Source organism: Tamandua tetradactyla, chromosome 9 (assembly GCF_023851605.1).
Source record: "Tamandua tetradactyla isolate mTamTet1 chromosome 9, mTamTet1.pri, whole genome shotgun sequence".
In the NCBI taxonomy this organism is placed as follows: Eukaryota; Metazoa; Chordata; class Mammalia; order Pilosa; family Myrmecophagidae; genus Tamandua; species Tamandua tetradactyla.
This window is the reverse complement of record NC_135335.1, coordinates 70,442,342-70,448,356: the sequence shown is the minus strand read 5'-3', so window position 1 is coordinate 70,448,356 and position 6,015 is coordinate 70,442,342. Positions and strand designations below refer to the sequence as shown.

General features: G+C 34.4%; 1 pseudogene; it reads left to right on the top strand.

Moving 5' to 3' along the window:
• The first annotated feature begins 4,324 nt into the window (after nucleotides 1–4,324).
• Nucleotides 4,325–5,323, top strand: LOC143645725 (elongation factor 1-alpha 1 pseudogene; annotated as a pseudogene).
• Nucleotides 5,324–6,015: the final 692 nt, after the last annotated feature.

The following is a 6,015-nucleotide window of genomic DNA, read 5'->3' as shown; positions in this document are numbered from 1 at the left end:
GAAGGTAATGAAATGTGTGAGTTTAATTGGCCATCTGAAATCTTAATCTGGTGGTTCCCACTTGATTTGGGATTGTATTTTATTCTAATGAAACAGCTTTGAATGTTCTCCATTGGAGTCTGATATTCAAATATACTATGACATTCAAATGTTAATATTCATTTCAAATTCATCTTCAGTCAGAAGTATAGTATCTTAGTTCATGAATCAACAACTGTATGGCTATAAAGCAAAATGAAATCATATAAATTCTCTCTTACATTGTACATTTCATTTTTCATTAGAAATTCATTGTGTAACTCATGATTTTTTTATTAAAGAGAAATGCTTTTATTCAAGTAGCCTCTGCATTGGGTTTAGGCATTTTTGACATCTTTGCTATGTACATGATATCCTCCAGTTGAGTACTATGCATGTAATATAAAAAGAGAAGTATCAAAACTGATAATTAAAAAATCCAATCTAGCAAATTCTGTAGAAGGTCTCTAGATGAAAAATGGTCCTACAGAGAAGAAGGAAAGCAGGAATATATACAGAACAGAATTAGATAAGCACTAGCTATTCATAGTGAGCAAAAGTTCACTATTTTCCAATCCATTTGAACTTATTTGCATATCTTAGCATGACATACTAAATTAGAGTTTTACTATGCTTTTAAATTCTTAAAAGAAAGTTATGATCTATAGGAGGCTATTTAGAAGGTCTAAATGTGTGTTAATTTAGCCTTGAAGCATGAAGCATGACAGAAAAGGAATGATTTTCTAAAATAGAATAGAGGGTAGAGTTAGAAAAGCTAAGGAAAAAAAAAAGAGGGTTATTTTTTTAATTACAAGGGATTTTGGCAAACTTGGTGACTTCAAAAAATTACTTGCAAATTAACTATACATTCTAAATAACAGCTCATAGAAACCATGTATAACTTCAAACTTTTGAATCAAAATTCTGAATCAGTGGTGTTGGTAATCACGTTTTTCTTTATAATAGATTCAATGCAAATATTCCCCATAATATGTGTGCAAGAACATATTTAAAAATCAAATACAGTGGTTCATAGAGTGATAGAAGATTCACAAAGAAGAGATGTATTTAACTAAAAAATTACTGTAATCTGAAGTTAATGAAATACTTCCTTCTTAAAGTTTTAGGAATTTGTAATAAGGATATATATTTCAAGTGTATTTATAAATTAAATTACATTAAACAGTTGCAAGTATACTTTTCTCTAATGGATATCTTAGAAAGTTTTTAACTTCTGTGTTTTTTTAACTTTGCAACAGTATTATAATTACAATTGCAGAAACATATCTTGAATATTCAGTTAAATAACAATCCAATTAAATGATTCTAACTAAATATATGGATTTTTTTTAAGTATTTCTGTATAACTGAAGCTAGTGTTTGCCTACCAAAGTAGCATTAGAACTCTGTGTAGAACTATGCAATATAGTAATCACTTTGATCCATACTATTTAATTTATATGCAAAACAGAAGAACTGAAAGATTGTTATTACCATAATGTTCTTTAATATTAAAGTGTTCATGCTCTTCAGATGGTTGTTCACAGCATCTAATCTATTGTTCTTAAATAGGCAAATGTTAGATATAATTTTGCATGATGAAAATCTAATGGAGAGGAAAAAACATATCCCTCTTAGCATTTTATGAAATGCTCCCAGTGTAGCATAATATTAACACATACCCATTTTAATACTTATTGTGGAAAGTGGTTATGAGCTTTAAGATTAAGGAAAACATGACTTAATATAAGAACATAGTTAAATTAGAAGGATATTTTTAAAGTTGATTTTTAAATGATTAATTATCATTCTATAACATCCTATTTTATATGGAATTTCTAGGGTTTTAGCGCCTTTTAATAGTAAAAGGAGCTCCTATGCAATAGCTCCTATGCAAATAGAGAGCTACAAATATTTATGGGACACTTCTATGTTATAAGAAGTGCTAATTACAATTAGCTCAAGAAATATTAACATGGTTTCAAATGTACGTGGTAGTTATACATTAGAAGATTATATCAAATCCTTAATGAAGATCGTCTTTGAGCAGTTCTCAAGGCCTTTCCTATTTGATTTAATTACTTCTTTTACTATATAACTTTTTTTAAAATGAGGATGCAAAGGTACAAAAAAATGTGGTTCTTCTCATAGACAAGTGGAGAGCAAAGGAAGGTACTGAAATTAAATACAGGGCAAGGCCTGATGCAGCTAGCTGATCTATTATAAGGAAAAATTTAATGTGGAAAATTACTTTGTTGCATTTGATGCAAATGTTGAGAAAACTTTAAAGGATGCTCTAGAACAGACTCTTCAACAGCATGTTTTGCTAGATTAGGAAATGCAAGTGGAATCTGCATTAGGTTGAGGCAGTATATATGCATTGGATGCTGAGAAGTTTATTTTGATATTGGAATTTATGATTTGACAGGTAGAAGTTTACTTACAATTGCTCACAATTGTTCTATGCTACTCAGATACTTTTTAAATCTTAAAATCTTCCAGATAGCTAGTTCCTAGTAAGATCTAGACGTAAGAGTTGCCACTCTCAGTAGGATTCTTTAGACTTGCCATAAAGGAGATTTTATTCCTAAACATAACAATAATTAAAGGCCTGAATAATTAGAGAGCTAGCCAAGATTTTTGTCATATGACATTATGTATATATGAAAATTAACACTCTTCTTATTGTTTGAGTTTTACAGCATATGATTTTTTAAATTAATTACCAGAACTATAACCATTTAATGCTATGTACATATTTCTTCCCTCAATTTACCACTTCTATTTTCTTAAATATTGAAAATAAATTAGAGTAGTAATTTAACTAAATCATTGTCATCCAATAGCACACTTACACTATTATGCTAAAAGTTTGAGAGGATTTGATCACTGCTATAAAATGGAAAATTTTGTCCAACCTTCCCTGAATGTCAGCTTTCTGCATCATACACTGATCCCATTGCTTAATAAGTTCATACAATTTTTAGGCTCCCACACATACCACCTCCCTGCCTAGTACTCACAAAATATTCTTTTCTTCCACAGACCATTTGAAAGATGCTTAATCATTTCATTGAATGCAGATGATAAAGCACTATACTAAGTCTCCCCTATGACAGCTAAAACAGTATTAGTCCTCTCTTTTGGCTAGATATACAATGAAAACCAAAAACTTGATCTGAAGCCATTACAAAAACTGAGGTCAATGTGAAATTATTATGCTGTGATCAATGAGAAAAAAAAAAAGACAAGAATTCTCACTTAACGATCATTTGCAGAGATGCAACTGCTAGTTTATACTCTTATTAGAAGTTCCAAAACTCATTTCTTCACCCTTTTCCTAAACTTGCTCCCTCCACACTTTTTCCTATCTTAATAAATGACAACTATGTTATCCCATTTAATTTTAAAGATCTATCTAATTGTCTCCCATGCCCCATACCCATTCCATCAGCAAATCTATCAGCTCTACTTTCAACCAACATTTAGAACCTCATGACTTCACCATGCCCATTGTAACCACCCACAACTAATTCATAAGTTATTTTTTTAACAGATATTTGTTGAGTACTGCAACATGACAGGAAGTGTCCTAGACACTGGGTATATAATAGCGGGGAGATAGGGGACCAGGATGGGGAACTGTCCTCACAGGACCTACTATTAAGGAAAATAATCATGGCTTAGGTTATGGACATAGCCACCACAGATCATCTGGGAGGCTCCATCCTTACCAAACATACTTTCTGAACTACAGTCTTGTGCTAGAACTTGACAAAAGTTCTTAGCTTTTTCATAATGGTTTTGCCACCACAACACAGGTGGCATGAAAACCATAACTATATTTAAAGCCAAAATGGAAAAGGAAAAGACTTCTATCAACATTGTTGTTATTGAACACATAGATTTGGGCAAGTTCACCATGATTGGCTATATGATCTACAACTATGATGGAATCTTTAGATTCCAAAAGAAGCATTGAAAAATGCTTTGAATATTGAGAAGGAGGCTGTTGTTTTCGAAACAGGTCCTTCAGGTATGCCCGGGTCTTGGACAAACTAAAAGCTGAACATGAGCATGGTATCATCATTCATATGTCCCTGTGGAAATCTGAGACCAGCAAGTATTACATGACCATCATTGTTGCCCCAGGACACAGAGACTTTATTTAAAACATGATTACAGGCCTATTTCAGGATGACTGCGCTGTCCTGATTATTGCTCCAGGTGTTGGTGAATTTGAAGCTGGTATATGCAAAAATGGGCAGATGTGAGAGTATGACTTTCTGGCTTACACACTGGGTGTGAACAATTAATAGTTGGTGTTAACAAAATGGATTCTACCGAACCACCTTTCAGTCAGAAGAGATATGAGGAAATCATTAAGGAAGTCAGCACCCACATTAAGAAAATTGGCTACAACCCTGACTCAGTAACAATCATGCCAGTTTCTGGTTGGAATGGTGACAACATGCTGGAGCCAAGTGCTAATATGCCTTGGTTGAAGGGATGGAAATTCACTCATAAGGATGGAAACGTCAGTGGAATTATGCTCCTTGAAGCTCTGGATTGCATCCTGCCACCTACTCATCTGATTGGCAAGCCCTTGGGTCTGCCTCTTCAGGATATCTATAAAATCGATGTAATGGTACTATGCCTGTGGGCCGAGTAGAGACTGGTGTTCTCAAAGTGGGCATGGTGGTTACTTTTTTTCTAGTCAATGTTGCAGCTGAAGTTAAGTCTTATGAAATGCACCATGAAGTTTTGAGTGACGCTTTTCTTGGGAACAATGTGGGCTTCAATGTCAAGAACGTGTCAGTAAAAGATGTTCATCATGGCAATGTGGCTGATGACAGCAAAAATGACACACACACACCCCCAGTAGCAGCAGCTGGCTTCACTACTCAGGTAATTATCCTGAACTATCCAGGCCAAATCAATGCTGGCTATGTACCTGTACTGGCTAATCACACAGTTCACATCACTTGCAAGTTTGCCTAGCTGAAAGAGATTGATTGCTGCTCTGGCAAGAAGCGGGAAGATGCCCCAAATTCCTGAAATCTGGTGATGCTTCCATAATTGATATGGTTCTTGGAAGGCCCATGTGTATTGAGAGTTTCTCTGACTATCCTCCTCTGGATTGTTTTGCTGTTTGGATATGAGACAGACAGTCACTGTGGGTGTCTTCAAGGCAGTGGACTAGAAAGCTACTGGAGCTGGCAAGGTCACCAAGTCTGCCCCAAAAGCTCAGAAAGCTGAATTAATATTACCCATAACATCTGCCACCTTAGTCTTAAATCAGTGATGGAAGAACTGTCTCAGAACTGTTTGTCTCAATTGGCCATTTAAGTTTAGTAGTAAAAGGCTGGTCAATGATAACAATGCACCATAAAACCTTCAGAAGTAAAGGAATGTTTTGCGGACAATGTGTTTTCCTCTGGCAGTTTTAAGTTGATAGTTTTTAAAATCAGTATTTTTCTATGGAAACAATGATGAAAACTCTGTCAGAATTCTGAGACCCATTAAAACAAAGTTCAATGAGAAAAAAAAAGTAGTTAAAGGGTTTCATATCTCACTCAGAATCAAAACCAAAATTCCCTAACAAGTCCTGTACAAGCCCCTATTAAACTTGACCTCCAGCAATATTCCAGATCTTATCACTTCAGGCTTTCTCATGCTTTCTGCTTCTACAAGCTTTGTTTCCTTGGTGTCAATGAACGTGACACTCTCAACTCTCACCCCTAGGCCATTCTATGTGCCTCTTGCCCTATCTAAAAAACTCTCTATCCACATTTTTTCCTACTTCCCAATTTCCAATGAAACATTTTTATTTCATGAAACTTACTGCACCTTGAGTTGCAAATACTTATTTTGTATTTTCTGTATTCACTCAAATGTACTGTAAGAGTCCTACATCTGATATTTCACTGCTATATACTCAGTCCACAGAGTAGGAGCTTTAAGTTACTAATTAAAATGTTTATGAGTGGATACTTA